Source organism: Excalfactoria chinensis, chromosome 3, assembly GCF_039878825.1.
Source record: "Excalfactoria chinensis isolate bCotChi1 chromosome 3, bCotChi1.hap2, whole genome shotgun sequence".
Lineage (NCBI taxonomy): Eukaryota > Metazoa > Chordata > Aves > Galliformes > Phasianidae > Excalfactoria > Excalfactoria chinensis.
In genome coordinates this window covers 97884125-97902085 of record NC_092827.1, presented here as the reverse complement: position 1 = coordinate 97902085, position 17961 = coordinate 97884125, and the positions used below count along the sequence as shown (strand labels likewise).

At 47.1% G+C, this 17961-nt stretch overlaps 1 long non-coding RNA gene across 2 annotated transcripts; it reads left to right on the top strand.

Annotated features, from left to right (window-relative positions):
• The first annotated feature begins 11020 nt into the window (after positions 1-11020).
• LOC140250785 (uncharacterized) lies at positions 11021-17703 on the top strand. Of its 2 annotated transcripts, none has more exons than XR_011903271.1 (3): positions 11021-11098; positions 13145-13242; positions 15647-17703. It is a non-coding gene; the product is annotated as an uncharacterized lncRNA (long non-coding RNA). The 2 variants fall into 2 exon arrangements; XR_011903270.1 differs by lacking the exon at positions 11021-11098 and adding an exon at positions 12087-12162.
• Positions 17704-17961: the final 258 nt, after the last annotated feature.

The following is a 17961-nucleotide window of genomic DNA, read 5'->3' as shown; positions in this document are numbered from 1 at the left end:
GTGTTCCTAATGCTTATCACAGGCGGAATTTGGCTTCTCACAAGGACCAAACGCAGCCTTTTCACATCTCCCTTGAGAGAGAGAGCTTGCAGCAGCCGGAAATGCTTTCGTTCCTTCAGCACTCGCTAACTCGATGAGTTAGCATCCTCCTAACACCTTGTCCTTTTCCAGGATGCTCAGCCTTCTGCTGTTTTCTTAACATACTGAATGAGGGGATTAAATTCTTTAGGATCTCGGTGGCATAAGTGGAAATAAATAGAGAAATGCTTGGCTTCCACCCAGAGATAAGATATTTAAATAGTGGAAAGTATGTGTGTATTTTTGGGGTGGTGTACTTAGGTCTCCACAAATATTTTCAGTTCCTTCCCCGCACTCGTGCACAACCATCCCATGCCATTCATCTCATTCTCCCGTTCCCCGCTTGTAAACTCACTTAGGAAGGGCTGACAGACTTTGGTTTGGCTACTGTGAGATTTCAAGCCCGCTGCCTAATGTCGTGTGAGACAGGATCTCACAGCAGCAAGCTGTGTAAAGAGGAAGGTTTCTGAGGGCTGTAATGCGCCGTATCATTCAAGGCCAGTTGGATGGGGCCCTGGCAGCCTCATCAAGTGGCTGGCAATCCTGCCTGTGGCAGGGGGTTGGAGCTCAATGACCTTTAAGGTCCCCTCCAACCTATGCTGATTTATGGTTCTCTGTATGTGCAATTCCCTCCCCGTATGCTGATGTATGCTTTGAGATGGCGTAGAACAGAGAAAGTCATACACAGTATAATTCATCTAACAGGGACATAATGCATCTAATAGTGACATAGGGAGTCACCGATGTTAAGAGCTTGTCAGTGCACAGAGAAGCTAGAATTAATGCAGATTTTAGGATAGCTGGCAAATTATCGAATCATCCCCAGCATTAAGCTTAATGCTTGTGGAGAATTCTTAATCAGAGAGTGTAATGTGAACTGACACTTCTTTTTCCACATATCTGAGGTTATGTTGCTGTAAGCTGCAGAATTGGCCAGCTTTAAGGGAAGTGACAAGGCTAGCACCAGGCTTTCCACCTGAAACAAGCATCTTTGGTTTTCACACTCTTAATTCCTTTGCTTCAGTGTTGTGCTGATACTGATGTGAAACTTCGATGTCCTGAAAACAGAACGGGGCCAGAGAGCACAATATAGCAAACAGTGAGAGCGCTGGTCTTCAACTGTCCAGTTTGATAGAGTATGTTTGGGAAACCACCTCCGAATCTGAGATTTCCTGTATCCAGGTTGCATTTAGCTCAGTCTTGATTCAGAAACTAAAAGCTCAGACACTTCTAAAATCTGAAGCGTTCATGTCCCTGTGCCCTTGAGGGCCATTTCCAGCCTTAAGAGCCAGGTTCCAGAACTACTGGACTCAAGTGATTTCACTTTAAAAGTGCTTACTCTTTACAGCTTCCTGAGAGTGATGATAAAAGCCAGGTTAGAAAGTATAAGTTCCAACCACATTTTGCAGGCGTTCTGGCCAAAGCTTAAAACAGAGAGCATTTTTATGTGTGCAGCCAAAAGAAGAAACACTCTGCTGTTTTTCTTTGTGAGTCTCAGCACTGCAAAATTCAAACGCCAATAAATTTGCTTCAGAAAACTCTGAGTAGCTAAAAAAGACCGAGTAAAGGCTGGGACTCAATGCAGATGCAGGACACGTGGTGCATCCCAGATATGAAATACAAATGGAAATGCAACCAGCTTTGATTTTCTTTGAGGGGTTCCTAAATGACACAGGCAGGCTCACAGCGCTGCATCGATACAAGCCATGATGTTAGAGCTGAGGTGCCCCCAGCAGCGCCTGTGTGGTGCTCTGTGCTTCTGAGAGGGGCATTCAGACCTGCGCTGTGGCTCAGCCTGCCAAGCAGGAAATGTATACACACGTGTGTGTGTGTGTATCCTTTTGGAGCAGAAATCTGACATTACCGAGCTAAAAAGTGACAGTTACTCATTAAGTAAACAAATAAACAGGTAAAACTGCAGCTGTGTGGCTGCCCCTGGTGGCTTGGCAACAATGAATGGGGTTTTCTGTGCAGTGGCCCCAAGTATTGGATATCACTGCAGGATTTCTCTGTTCGCTTAGTGAATAGCCTTCAGTGAGTGTCCTCATCTCGGGAAAAACCCCAGGACCCCATTAAGTGGTTGAGCCAGCCACAGACATGGGAAGACTTCCAAAGCAGAAACAGGAATAGCTGCAGGATGGAGCTCAGAGTGTCTGCTGTGCTGTGACTGGAGAGCCATGAGCTGAACTGTCAGTGGAGCTGCTTCTCTGGGGCCAGTGACTGGGCTGTGAGTAACCCATACGCCTTTTGGTGAGTGGGAGAGTGACATGGAGGGGTTGGGGCAGTCCATTTAGCAAGGCCAGTGCCCCTTTGCAAGGGCACCAGCCACACTGTTTAGCCGCAGTATCTGCCATGGAGCTGAGACGTAGCTATGCTGCCACCTGTGGCCAGAAGTACCACCTGGGTACAGAAGTACCCCGGGAACAAAGTCCTCAGGGTGAGCAAAGTCCTCAGACTTACTCCTCTCTTTGCACTGAGCTCTGCAGGTCTGTGGTGTGTTGGGGAGGTAGCAAGAAACATCACGTCTATTTGATTTAAAAGCTCCAGCACGCATCACATCTGCAGTACTGCAGTTGTTCTTCCCCAGGCTTTGAGTCTGTTTGGAATCAGGTAGGAGAAGACTGGAGAGGAACAGCCCTTTGGGTGCCAGCAGTTTCCATTCTCCAGGTCCCTGGTGTAAAATCCAGGCTCTGCTTTAGTCAGTGGCCAAAAAAATAACAAAAAAAAACCCACCCCAAAACCTTACATTTAAGGGGAGGCAGAATTTGTTTCCTGAGATTTGCAGGATTTAACTGGCAGCACATCAGCTCCCGGCATCCAAAGTGTCCCCTTCCCTGGTGGCTCCCTAAGGTAAACTTACAGCAGTCTTCCACCCTCATCCCCGTCAGGAAGATACTAGACTCAATAATGTCAGCTTCAGCCCATAGAAAGAGATTTATTATCCTACATGGTGCGCCAGCTCCCCAGATCTGTCTTTAAAGGGCTGTGTTTGAAACAGAAGCTGTGCTGCGCAGTCACAAGTGGGTGAGTGAGGAGCAAGAGCATCCTGCTGGCAGCCAGGACATGGGACATGTAGGTAATAGGGGCCTTGCATGCTCTGCTTCAGCCACCAGCCTGGCTGAAGTGCTTCATTTAGAAGCTATTCCTTGGGCTATCTGTGTAGAGATAGAGAAAGATGTGCCTCCAGCAGTCTGTTCATCCCCATCTGCTGCTTCCACTGCCTCCTGACACCAGGAGGACCCCAGCATCGCTTGTTCTGACCTCAGCTCGTAACCTTTTTTCCTATGGCCGACGGCCAAGTCGTTTCTGTCACTTTGACCTTTGCAAAGTTGCTTGGAAAATAATAAAGCAGATTATCTGGAAGGAGCAAGCAGCTCTGACTTGAAAAATAACAAATTGGCAAGGACGTTCCCTCAGCCACATTTCATTCATTTTTGACAGCTTACTGGGTTTCAAGCTGGCAGCGGTTCTTTCCGATACTAAGTTGAACTTCCAAAGATTAAAAGGCTGAAAGGGTGCCTATGTAATAACATACAAGAGAAAAAGGTCCTGTAACAAAGAAGTGTCCCTGGAAGGGCTGTGTTTTCAGAATCCACTCGCATCCATAACATTTTAAGAGCTGTCACCATCAGAGCTCACTTTATGGCCGGTTCCTGAAGGAAGTGGTTGTAAAGATGTGGCACGAAGAGCAGAAAATCCAGGTGCTGAGCAGAGAGCTTTTGAACTTGCAGCAAATGCGTGATGCTTTTTTCTAACCAGAACAACTGCTGTTTGTGACCATCTGAACTTTGAGCTGCAAGAAAATGTCTTTGGGGTTCGTCAGGCTGATATCCTGTCTCTAACCACAGCCTGTACCAGACACTTCAAAGGCAGAGAATACAAGAAACTCTGTATTGAAATCATCTGCTGGCGGGGGAAATTTCTTCCCAGCATCAGACACTTTGTCACTGATTTATCCCCTCAAACGGGGAAGTTTATACGCCTCTTTGAGAAAAACAAATCCAATTGAATGCAAGAGCGATGTGAGTTTATTCATTAAGCCCGACAAATTTGTACTGGAGGTGCATTTGATTTCTCTGCAATACTCTAGCAATTCTTCTACTGTTTGCTCTGGAGATTCCTGTAGTGCCGGATTGGTAGTTTGGGGTTTTTTTCCCAGCCTGTTTTTGTACAGATAGCCTGAAAGATGTGATGATGTTCAGGAGCTGTGGCCCTGTAGCAGCCATGTTGCAGACGATGATGTCTCTTCCAAAGCCTCCTCTTGGCAAGTGTTTCTAATCCCCTTTTATGGGTCTTTTAGGTTATTATTTTTTTTAACCATTGGTGAGATGATATTGTGTTCCTCTTGTTGTTTGGCTTCTCTGAAGCCTCCCGTGTCAGAAGACAAAGAACAGATTTGAGGGTATAAAGTGAATAGAGGAAAGGAAACAAGTATGTTGTTTTCTTTATTTGTTGGGCTGCTGACATGGAAGTGGGTTTGTACCATTTGTTGTCGGGTAATTTCAAAGGTGGCCATGCTGTAGCTGTGAATTTGAACTAGGATAAACTGGGTGTCCGTGCTGAAGGTGTAAAGTCCATATTTAAGCTCCTGAGTGAGGTGCCTTAGTTCTAAGAGGTGCTGGATGTCTTTGCTTTCCCCTGAAACACATCGGATTTCCTAGATGGTTAGGTGTAAAATACTGTATCTGCTGAGGTCAATGACAAGTTTCCTGCTAGCTTCAGTAGCATTTAGCTGCCTCCAGCATACAGACAGCAGACTATTGGCCGCTGTCTTTATAAGGGTCTGGATAATGCAGAGGGCAGAACCAAAATGCCTCCTGTGTTTGTCCCAGCTTTGTGTGAAGCTCTGTGTGTGATGCATTTTCCCATCTCCAGTAAAGGAATACAAGAAACTTCTTCAGCTTGGGTTGCCATCACAGTCTATTTAAAGGTCACCTTTTCAGTCACAGCCACAAGGAACACAAGTGGGAGAGCTGCTCTGGGTGAAACAAGGCCTAGCCGGGAGTGCAGTTCAGCCACATCACCAAAAGTGGATCTGATGCAGAGGCTCATTGGTTGATGTTCAGATCCTACGTTAACCCTTCTGATTTGATTGCTTAGCTGGGTCTAACATGATGTAGATGATCAACCTCTCCAGACTCAGGCTGTAGAAAGCTGAAAGGAGTCGCAAAGGGTTTTTACAACGTGGATCCTGAGTGTCTGTGCCTCACTGAGTTTAATCACAGCTTGGTTTAAGAAGAGGTACACAAATTCAACCTTGGCTTGCTTTCTGAAGGAGCTGTATTTGCACAATTAATCTTCTGCTTGTCCTACTCCTGTAATGGTTCTTGAAGCAAACTGAAGTCCCGAAGAAATTAATTTCCTATGGGCTTCATAAAAGCAGGCAGCTGGGCAACACGAAGGGCTGTTAGTACTGTCATTGAGGCAAAGCACAGTGTGAGCTCATCCCTGATTAGACACTAGGAAAACAGCGTGGGAAAAGACTTACTGTGAATGCCCTACCTGTGGATAAGCCCTCAGCTGGCAGTCGTGCCTGACTGGGCATTGGAGATCCACTCCACAAGAGCAGCATTGCTTGTATGCTCTATCTCTTAAACAGCCAGTCATGCTCAGACACATCCTTAGGAAACCAAGCCTTGTTGTTTTCATCGCTTGCAGAATACTTGTTTTAACACACACCAGTGATATCTACGAGGGAAGTGACAAGTTTTCCCAATCAGGGCAAAGAAATGTGTCAAGTAATGCCCTGTTTCTTGCTTTTTTTCAGTCTGGCTCTAGCAGCTAAAGGGTCTGCTTCACAATTTGTTAATTCAGCTGAGAGTGTCGGCTGTATCTCTGCAGTGCTGTAGGTGGGTGATTTGCTGCTGCTTTTTTTGTTGCCAGCTTGAAGTCTGCTTTCACCTTCTGTTTTTCTCACACTCACGCATCAGTACAACTATCTTTCCATCTATGAAATTAAATTATTGTAGTTGGAAAGTCAGTGATTACAAGAGATTACCTATGGCTTTTACTTGCATGATGAGAGAGATTCCAGGGCTCCAAATGGCTTAAAATGTCTGAGTCTTGCTCATAACAACCCAAAGGGAACAGTTCCACTGACTGTATGTAGGCCAAACTTAATAAATTAACGCTCAGCTAATGGCATAGCACATAGAGCCAAATAAATACGATCACGTGTAAAAATAACCACTGGCTACCAAAGCTCTGATCGACTTCAGAAATTAAATAGCACAGAACTGCCGATACTTAGACTTGGGGTTTCCAGAAAGCCGCGCTGAGACCAAGGGGGCAAGAGTGATTTCTGAAGAAATGTGCATCTTTCTCTGTTGATATCCACATCAAAACCATGGCTCGGGGGTCAGCAGTCTCAGAAGCAAACATCTGGAATGTGGTTCCCTCTGGCTGAAGGCAGCAGGCTGGTACTGCTTGAGTTGCCCAGCTGAAATGGATGGGACTGCTCCCACGTTCTCCTTTGCAGAGCAAAGTCTAGCTAATGGAAACGTTGCTGCTGACTTGGGAAGCTTCAGCCACATGCCTCTCTGCATTGTTCAGGCTCATGTGAACCAAAGTTGGCGTAACAGCTCTTGAAGAAGTGGCCCTGGAAATGTCAGAGAGAGTCCCCGTCTGTGTAAAGGATGAAAGCCACGTTGTCTTGGATGAATTCCAGCATCTATCCTTGTGTGTTCAAGCGGATGATGGAGGTTTTCTTGTGATGCCTCCCAAACCGGGTGCTCTTTTACAGCCAATAAAGCTAAGTCAGCGTGCCTTCATTTCGCTGTGGGCTCAGTGTGTACAAAGGGCTTACAGTAAACTGTTAATTGGTGGCTGCCTGAGTGCATGTGTGAGCCCTTGCTTTGCCCATCTGTACAACGAGGCTCCCTTCCTTTTTGACCCTTTTGTCTGGTCTGGCTTGGCTGTAAGAGCTTCCAGGCGGAGACTGTTACCACATTGGTTGCACGTTGTCTACTGGGATGGGGACCCTGGTCCCAGTGGTAAATAACAGCCTTCAACAGCTACTCTCACGTTAATAAAATACAACCGGCAGAGTGATCTGAGTCATCTATCAAATAACCCCCAGCTCCACCCGCATGCAGCTCCTCCATATGAATCCTGAGGTTAATTAAAAAGAGCCTAAGGAATGGTGGGCTCAGGGGGACTTTGGTTGAACGCTGAAGATGGATGTATCCTTACAAGCTCTCTGTGCTGCTTCTCCGGGCTGGGGTTTTGTATGGTTCCTGGCCAGTCACTGAAAGTCCGGGGCTGAGTTCCTAGCCGTGCCGTGCGAGCTGTGCCAAACTGCAGGTTTAAATATTCATTGCATTCTTCACATGCCAAATCATCTAAGTTGGAAAGCAGGAGCCTAAGATTTTGCAAAGCTGCTTTTGCACGTAAAGACCATTAAAAATTCATCAGGACAAGGAAAAAACAACAACATTGCCAGTAGTAGAGAACTTTATGTTGACTTGGCTAATGCTGTGTGGGGCTAAGTTGGATCTAACCCGCATTAATCCACTTAAATAGAAGGGTGAGCCTGATCCAGTAAAAGCAATAAATCCTCTTTAGAGCTGACCAGACTATAGGAGATTGGGGCTGAATTGCAAACAGTTGGCAGGATGTAACTGGATGGAGCCTGAATTTCCAATGTGCCAGGTAATTTAACCCATGGCGTCCCTCTTCCCCCATCTCTCAGGGCTGCATCCCGGTGACGTTGGGCCCAGAGGGATGGTGATAGACAGTGGGGCAGGCAAGCTGGAAAGCTCAGAGCAGTAATCCCATATCACAGGAAGTGGGTAGCAGGGTTAGTCCAGACAGCTTGAGAAACAGGGGTACAATGCAGGGAGGAAAAATGAAGCTTATGTGAGCTCCTGCCTTGCTTGGAGGCAGCCTGCAGATACCAGGAGAGCCGGGTACCATCTTGCTCTGGGTGAAGAACTAACTACGTCCAAGGCTGAACTGGTTCAGGAGTAAGTGGACCTGCATGCCTGGGAACTGGCTGTGGCTACCAGAGAGCAATTTTCTCAAGGCTGACCTAAGGCATAGAACTGAATCCAGACAGGGTGAATATCTCCATTTCCTTATTCCTCTGAGAAGCTGGGCCTGAATTTGAAAGGCTGTTTAACACTTTGAAGCCACCCACAGTTCTGTCTTTGCCTCCCACACAAACTCCAAGGAACTGACTCATTCCCACCGTATTTTCAGCTGCGCGTAGATCCTGCTCTCAGCCGGGAAGATCCCTGTGCGGCCGAGCCAATGAAGCACACATTGTGACTTCACTTAGCTGGGCTTGAAAGGGTTTCTCTACGCCGACTAACAGTCAACGCTGTCTGAAGGCATCTGGCCCGCTCCAAAGCAGAGTAGAAACCATATTCTTTGGTTAGCTGTGTAATTTATGCCTTGTCTGCTGCGCCCTACTCATGATGCTTCCTTATGTTGACTGTTAAAAAGCTGTCTGTGAAAATAAGAGATGCTGTCATCTGCTATTAAATGGAAAGGAGTCTGCTCCATGAGCATGCACTCACCTTTCCTCTCCCCCTCCCTGTGGCAAACACGTTGCCTCTCTCTCTGTGGGGACTCTGCGTTGGGTTTTCCAGCACTTTAAGAATGTGAGCAATACGCACAGCTCTCAATGGTTCCTACCTCCAAAAAAGCAGCGAGCCTTTCTTGCAAGGGGAGAGACCGTGCTGTTCCTCTGCCCCCTGCCAACCTGGTGAGCTGAAATGCTCTTTCCAATTTGGACAGAAGTCCCGACATCCCTGGAGTTGTAGCTCACTAATTCTCTCAATGCTGGGGAAAACAACTCGCTTCTTGCTGACATCACACTGTCCTCCTGCTATGTCTTATCCACTGTGAGTCTTTACAGCTTCATGCTATGCCTGAACAATTACACCCACGTTTTGGCTGGGAAACAGAGACAAATGAAGGCAGCTAGAAGTAGGACATGGGAGACCTGCCTTCCATTTTCCTGTTCTTCTCACCAGGCTCATTTCTGTTGTCTTTCTCCCTGCTGTGTAGCAGGTTTCTAGCAAATACCTGCTAGGTCACTGCCTTGCACCTCTTCCCTGCTTCTCTGCAGAACTATCCATGGGCTATTTGGACTCTGGACCAGTTCTGCATGCCATGACACCGCAGCACTCTCTTCGCAGATTAATCTTTGAAGATCTTTGAGCATAATCCTGTTCACTAGATTGTTATGAAAGATGGGGAGTGTAAACACACTCTTTGATGCAAAGGAGGTAGCAATGGACTCAGAGAAGAAGGAGATGTGAAAAGGTACACACTGTTTTCAGCCTGCTGGATTTGCCTTCCTTCACGTAACTTGCTGAGTGTTTGCCCCCCTCTGCAAAAATCTGGGGCAAAAGCCTGGCTCCTGTCTGCAGTATTGGTTGGCCAGGTCGTGGATTTACTTCTGTCACCATCTGGGAACTGAGCAACGTGAAAGCCTGCTCCTCTATCCTGCTGGCACGGAGATGGCTTCCATCAACCACAGGGAGCTGCTGGGAGCACAGAGCCCTGACCCACTCACAGTGCCCACTGTGAGCCGGGACATGAATAAACAACAGCAGAGATAAAGGAGAGGCTGGGCTGAAAGCAACAGCTGTTTCCTATGGACTCATGAGTAAATTCAGGCTCCTCTTGTTCCTTTTGTCCTTATGCAAAGGAATGGGTGAGAGTGCCTTTCTGGTACAGCAGGGTGGGATTTGTTTACCCTGAAACACGAGGGAGCAGCTCAGAAGGGTTTAAGAAAGAAAAAACATCTCTTTTAATGCGTGTTTATTTCAGGTAGTTCCAAAGCTTCCAGCTCTGTTATCTTCCTCCAGCTGTGACTGCAGGAGCAGAATTACACCCTTTGCTTGCATGTGTCAGTGAGACATGACAGAGAGCAAAGTCCTTGGCCCCAGACAGCCTACACAGAAAGCCTACTTGCTGATTACAGACGAATTCCACTGTAGATCTCTTTGGAAGCCCAATGCAACGTTACGTAAGCCATTTGAATTTTTAACACCTATGTTAGTAGCAGGAGCAAAATCTTCTCTACGTAATTAAGCAGAAGTTTTGGTTTGAGCCCTGGGGAGACTGTTGTTATAATGCCTTTCTAAAGCCAGGCTTGAGGGAATGGCTCTGCTCTCCATCCGTGGAGCTGAGAGGAGAGCTTAGTGAGGAGAGATGGATTTTCCTGGTACTTCCCTCGTGTAAGCTCACTCTGTTTGTGTGGAAATCAAGCGCCCTTCTTCTATACAGCGATAAAGCCTTTGGGTATTTTCACAGCAAGAGGAAATTCTTAACATCATGATCTGGGAACCAGAGAAGCGCAATCTGCCTTAACCCTTTCTTAACCCCAGGTTACAGTGTCTGAAAACCCTTCACCAACTCTCTCCAGCTTAATTTGTTGAGGAAGAGGGTTGTTCTTGTGGGTTTTTTTTTTCCTCTTTTATTTTCTGTTCCCAAAGGGATGATTGTTTTGTGCGACGCTCGACAAACCATCCTCAAGCTGATGTAACAAGGCCCCAGACTGTCTGCGTGGCCCGGCCACTTCTGTTTACACGTGCAAAAACCTGCAACAAATTTAGATTCCAGATTAGCCTGTCCCAATCCACAACTGCCTCCCAGCTGCAGAAGGGTGACTGCAAACTGCAACTGTTTGCTCCTGGCAGCACTGGCATTGTCACTGCACAGACCTTTCCCACCGCAACGAAACCACGATGGTTTGAACTAATCCCATTTTCATTTTAGTTTATTTTTTCTTTCTTTTGAAGCAGGTAGGATCTGTCTTACCATTTGTGATAGCAGACCCTGGTATGAGTCCCCTGGTGCCTCTACCTTGTGGAGGCGAGGCCCTTAGCCTCAGCTGCAATGCAATCCAGCACAGCTGGGCCTGCTGGGCAGCACTTGGGGCCAGGGCAGCCACAGCTGCACTGAGTTTGGTGCTCCCTGGGGCAGCTGTGGGTGCTTGTGCTGCTGGCACATGAAATACCTTGGGAGAACAGGTCGCTTTGGTACCATTTCCTTGCTGCTTGTAGTGGTGAGTGACAAACTCAATCTTTGATACTGTATTTACTGTGTTCAGCTTATCTATCTCTATTATTATTTTTTTGATGGGGGAGAGGGGATGTAAAACCCCTTGGAAAGTGAAATTGAAGGGTAATCAGGCCTTTAATATTTTACACTTTGCACGTTTAAAATGACTGCTACATTGCTTTAGGACAAAGTTAAATGTATAGAAATAAGGACCTGCTGAGTTTCCGATGATGTTTTAGAATAGGGTTGATAAGTTTTTTTTTAAGGTTTAATATTAGCTGGAGCTCAAATAGATCCCTTCAGCATTTCCTTTTGTATTTCTCGTTTCTATTTTTCACCAACTCTTGTCCATCTCTGTTTTCCTGAGGCTCTTTTTTGTTTATCCTACACGATTTCCTTCCTTCCTTCAAGTCCAGACCCCTTTGCTCCCCTGGGGCTTCCTATGATAGCTAGGCACTAATCATGTACTTCTGCCCCAGAAGTACAGATAGAGGCTTCCTCCCCCTGCTTCCAGTCAAAGGAGGATGTAAGGCATAATGGTAATCTTAAACAACACTGCTATTCATTGTTTGGGAGATCTGGGAAATATCCTTGAATTCAGCTTGCTAAATTAGCTGCTTCTTGAGTAACCCACAGCTGCTGCGTATCTGTCCCATTACATTTGACCAAAAATGCAGCAGTTCTCATTACATACGATATTCTCTCGGCATATGGACCTTCCATTAGTTTATGTCTCTGTGTCGCTCCGTTGCCATGAATGTGTACACAGAAACGTTTTCTTTTGTACTTAAGGAGGAAAAAAAATCAAATAACAATCAAACCCAACGATTCTTGAGACCAGATTAAAGGCAGGCACTCGCAATTATTCAGATGGAGGAAAGATGTTGCAGTGCCTCAGAATACAGCCTCTGTCGGGAGCCAATGCTTAGATTAAAACGTTGCTTCTGGCAGTAAAAGTGCAACTACTTGCGGTTTCCAGGCTTCGTCCTGCACATGGATGTATCTCCCTTGAAGTTGGCAGGCTCCTTCTTGTGCATGCAGATCCCAGAAGGCAGATGGACCAGCAGTGTAAGGTGATGAGCAACCATCTATCTGGGGTGCCTGAAGAGGCAGCAGTGTGGTTTTTGGATTTGGTCTTGTGTCTTTTCTCCTTCCCAGTGGTTCGGAGAGGAACTCGGTTTGAAGAAAAATGGATTTCAGGCATTAGTGGATTTACACTCCCTACCCTTTAACAACTTCTCCAGCATGAGAACTCACACAGACCTTGGGGAGAAAGGCTTTCCTCCCTCCTCCCTCTTGTGCACTTTTGTCAGCTTTGTTTGTCCAAGTTAAGCTATGTCCTTGAGGAAAACCCAGACCTCCATCTGTGCTCTGCTCCCCTTCAAACAGCTGCTTCCATCGCGCTGAAAGCCACGATGCATCCATTACTTTCAATAAAATTGCAGTGCTGGGACAAGCAAAATGAAGTTTTCCTTAGTCCCCTGAAGCACTGCTGGACACCCTGCCCTGCCCAGGACTTATTTCCTTCAGGAGTTTGGCTGGGGGTGAGCAATGGTTGCACTCTACAAGTAGTAAAAGTGCTTCATGGCTGCAGGCTGATTGCTGCCACATCTCACAGACAAGGGGGGGCAGCCCACAGCTGAAGAGCACCTTCAGTCTGTGCTTGAGCACCTGCACAGCAGGGAAGGCCAGCAGATACGGTGCTCAGCAGATACGGTGGTCTTGACTCTGTGACCATGGTCAGTAGGCTGGAACCACATGGCTCATCACTGTCCTTGCACCTATCATGAGCTCTCTGTTTTCCATCGCTCCCTCTTTCTGCCTTATATTTCTTTTCCTGAGTTGCATGTACCGTACTCTGTTGTCTCTTGCCATGAGCTGCAGGCTTGCTGCTTTAAGTTTGGGGCTCTAGATTTGTCTCATTCTCCAGGATGTTGCTGGGCTTGATCTCGCCTGCTTCAGGGATGTGATTTCAGTGCTCCCAAGTAATATTCAAAGTGAAAAACAAGTAATGAGCTCTGCTCTGATGCTGGCTCTTTTTTCCTTTTAGAACTGAACTACAAGCACGCTTTCTCAAACCTTGGAAAAGGATATCTACCTGTCTGCTTGTTTGGCCTGCATTACTCCTGCATCTGAGCCTCCTGCAAGGTAAGCTCATGCTTAACCTGTGCTTAGGGCCCTGTGCTGCAGGAGGGGAGCGTGATCATCGCTCTCCTGGAGGAGCTGCAGAGCAGCTGGAGGCCTGTGCAAGGACATGCAGTAGGGGAGCTGCTTGTGCTGAGGGGCTGCTTTGTGCTGATGCATGTGAGATGGGGTGCAGGGGATCCCCGAGAACTGCCCAGCCTTGTGCAAACCTGACAGTTGGGAAAGGCTGAGGGTGCTGCTGTGGCCTTTGGAAGTCCCAAAGGTGCTTAATCCTGTGTGATAAGGGGGTGTCTCCTTCCCTTAAGATGAGAGATCCTTCTCACAGAACAGAGGGTTTGGGTTTCCGTTCAGTGGCCTCTAAATTGTTTGCCCAGAGCCCAGTGTTGTCTCTTCCTGGAGTCACTTAGTCCCATTCCTTTAGAAGTCATCCATGATTGTGTTAGTATTTGTGCATAAATGAATATTAATGGTGAATGTGGTCTGACTACTGGGCCCATTTCCTCCCACAGCTGTTTCTGTGTGAGACCTGATCCCCAAACATCTTGTGCACACATCTTGCAGCCTGGCTCTGCAGGCGAGCTCGATGGGGAGCACGTTGCCTTGCTGGTAAGGCCTGTTGTGGTTTCAGCACGGATGGAGCACATAGCTGCTGAGTGCTGTCAGGGTCTCAGCAGCCCCACACTTGCCTTACAGCAGGCATTTAGAGGTACCCAAAGATCTAGTGGCTCAACTGGAAAAGAGCTCATGTGCCCAAGATCTCTTAATGTGAGTGAGGCTGCAGCTAAAGTGGAGTTTGGGGGAGGGGAGGGGGAGGCTGTGTGTATGGGTTTTGCTGCTTCAGCTGGCAATGAAAACCCACCTGCAGCTCAGGGGGAAGCTACAGGTCCAGCTCTCAAACTGAGCACCAAATCAAGTACTGAAACTATCTGTGTGATGGCACCTCTATTGGGTATGGGTCTGTGCATTTCTGCATTTCTCCTTTCGTGGGTTGGTCCCAGAAGGATTGCTGGGACTGACCGTGGGACTGCTGTATGAAGATGGTCTTTGGCTCAGCGGGTTCTGAGACACATACCCTCCCACATTGCCAACAAACTGTTCTTAATCATTAAGCGAGCATCGCCTCATAGGTAGCGGATAATAGATATATTTAAATAGGGAATTCACTGTGTGAGTCATGTGTCCGAACAAATGACTGCTCCTCTTTCTGATGTGCAATCCTTGCAACATATGAGCAGCCTGCAGCAGAAGAGGTGTGCCCTTAAGTAAGAAGCTCTGGCCTTTGGATTGCTGTTTGCAGGGTCCTTTTCATGAGGGGAGGCCTAATGCAGGATGCGCTGCGGGCAGCAGGAAGGTTCCCGCTGCCTGAAATCAGTCCCAAATCATTTGCCTGGATCTCGGTTTAAATCACACGATCCAATTACAACTTAATCCCACCAATATGAAATAAATGTTCCCACCTTGGGTAATTTTCTCCGTGTGGAAAGCTGCTCTGCAGCCTCGAGCCTGTCAGTGAGTCTGTATGTTGTGTTCCTGCTGTACACGAGGGGAAGGGGAGCAGAGGAAGATGGCTGGTGAAACACACAGCTTGCAAACCCTTCTTTTGGCCCAACATGGGAGCGCTCTGGAGAGATGCTGTCACGGATCCAAGCAGGCTGGGGTTAAACGGTTTCCTCAGCTTTTCTCCCTAAATCAATTTGAATATTCTTGGCAGGCTCTGTTACTGTGCATGGTGGGCAGCTGTGATTCAAGCTGGGATATTTTTTTTCCCCTTTCTACTGTCCCAGTCTTCCTGCTTTGTGCAGATGTGATCCTTTCCCTCTGTCTGCCTAACAGCTAATTATTTTACCAGACCAGCCAATAGTCTGAAGAAAACAGACCATGCGTATTCTTGAAAGCAACAACTGTGTTACAGTGTTGGGGGGATGGGGGAGGGGAAAAAAAAACCCAAGAGCCATTTCCTTCTGACCCACTCCTTAAGCAAAGCTCCCAGAATAGCATGCATGCTGATTTATAAGGGACCCGGCTACCTCCCGAGTTAGTCACCCACCTTTTACAGCAGAAACGTATGCCGTGTATTTGGAGAAAGCCAGCTTGAGTGTACAAGTCATCTCGCTAAGAGCTCTAATCACAAGACACAACCTGGAAACGTACGCGCCCGTGTTGCTGTGAGAATGTGGATGGCACATCAGCTGCTCCCCAGAAACAGCCGGGGGTCACTGTGCTCACTGAAACTTCATTCCCGATCTCTTACAGGCAATGATGCCCTTCTGATTAAGATAATTAGCCTCTGGGTTTAGACTGTACTTCTGCAAAGTGACTGCTTTATAATGGTCTGTCCCATCCCTGGTGTGAGCTGTTGAGCTATCAGGTGCACCACAATCACATGGTTGTGTTTTATGTCCCACAGCTTGCTTTGAGATATGCTTACTGGTTTTGCTGGTGCAAGCAGAGGAATAATTCATTCTCATCCATCGTTTGCTGCTGTGACACAAGGAGAGGTGTGTGCTGCCTTGCTGGGCTTAACCCCAGGATGAGACCTGTCTGCACCCTGCAACAGCAAAGAACAGCAGGTCAGTGGGGCTCACTCTGCTCTCAAGAGTCTGGTGTGTTCCTTGTGTCTGGGGACGTTGGTTTAAGCTGTGATTGGTTGGCAATTTCACAAGTAAATTGTGCATCCCGAGAGGAAGGAATGAAGGCTCTGAATGAAAGCATGCACCTCAATGTCAGGTGGAAGCTGCTCAGGACTGTTTGGAAAGTGGACAGGGTGCTGAGTTGCAATTCCAAAGCTGAGCTGTTTTCGAGTCAGCAACCCACTCCTAAAAGCAAGTTCCTCACCTCAACAACCCTCTGCAGCATTAAGAGGATCCTGACTTGCCTCATTCACTTCTCAAGGAACAGAAGCAGTGGAGCAAGAGCCAAAAAAACAACAACCAGACACCCAAGTATTCCTCACTTCTTTGCTACCTTTTAAAAAGTGGCACCAATTTAATTAGTCTTTCACCCTCCAGGGCTGTAAGTTCTTGTATAATTAGATGATGGGTAATGAGCATACAACATTTTGTTCTCGTATGGTACACGGCTTCCATCACTGAGAATGTATCATAGGTATTTCCAGTTACACCCAGCAGTGCTATAGGGAGCCCTAGCCAACCCCTCCCCTTTTACAAGACCTTCTTCCAGGGAGCCATCTACCAGCATTACAGGTGCTTGCAGAAATCGCCTCAGCTTTTACCAGACTTGCCAAAGGGCAGTTTGAAGTAGTGCTGCCACACACTACAATGGGAAAAGGCAAAAGTGGAATGTTGCAAGGGAACGGAGTGGCTGGGCATTCCCCAAAATATCGCTTCTCATGTCTTTAATGCCACCCTTGTCCTTCGTGCTTTGGCAGGAAAGCCAACATCAAGCTTACGCTGTGTGATTCAGAATGGGAATTGATTGGACAGCGGTGAAGTTGAGCTTTGGAACAGCCCCCAGAAGGGCTGCTCTGCTAACAGAAGTGCCTGATGCAAGTCAGGACTTACAGGATGTACTTGTGTTGAGGTCAGCAACTGTCCATTCATTCATTCATTAAAATACTTGGAGAGGTTTAAAATGGGCACGCAGCGCAAACGTGCATGCAAGAGGATCCTGAAACCACTTAAGCTTTAGGGCAAACAAAAAGCTGATGGGAGATGGGTGTGGAGATGAAAAGGTGTAGGCAATGGGTATCTATCATTATTCCTGCAGCTACAATTTAATTGCTGTACCTCAGCTTTGCAATGAGGTGGGTTTTTTTTAAGTCACGGGAAGGAGCGCGAGTTCTGCAGTTGGAAGGTGCCCCTCAGCATCATCCTCAACCTGTTAGAGATGCACCATGTGCTTTATTCATCACCCAGAAATGTTTCCTTCAACTTTAGTATCAAGGAACTGCTTTCAAAAAAACCCCTTCAAACGAAGATGCAAAGTCCTACGCTTCCTCTTTGCACCAGCAACGCCAAAGCAGAACCCTGCAGGTGGGCACAAGGAAGGCCCTGCTCCAGCTGTCGGGGATATGCAGGTGTGCATTATGACCTTGGGTTGTGCACTTAGTTGGGAACAACAAGGATGCAACAACAGGTGATGGAAAGGTAAGCTACCTGCCTGTGGGATGTTATTTGAAGCCTATCTATCTCAATACTGTAATGCAGCAGAGGTAAGAGGCTACGGTAGCACCTACTCAAAGAAGCAGTATATTTTCTTTGCCCTTGAGCTCTGTGATGGCCACGTGACAATGACTTATCCCAAAAGGACAGTGCATGAACTGTAGGGAGGAACTCACTACTGAAAACGTTGACAAGCAAACAGTGGCTGAGCTTTCCCCACAAAAGCCAAGCCACGTCAGGCAAAGCAAGCCAAAGCAGGGAGAGTGGGGAGCATGTGTTATTATCACTGCACAGAGGCAAAGCCTGACTTTCCCCTCACCTACAAATACTGTGATGAAAATGAGATTGTAGGGGGAATCTTTTCTTCCCCTGTCTATTGAAAACCTGTCTGCAACCTGCATCTAAGATGGCACACAGTTGGCCTAGCCCTCAAGGCAGATCCACCCAGAGCCAAACTATACATTGGGTTATTGTAGGAAAACCAAAGTCATCGTCAGCTGGAGACATAATGCCTGGGTAAAATCCATACAGAACAGCACGTACAACGTGCTAGGATGTAGAAACTGAACAAGCTCACTTCAAAGCCAGATAAATGGATTTC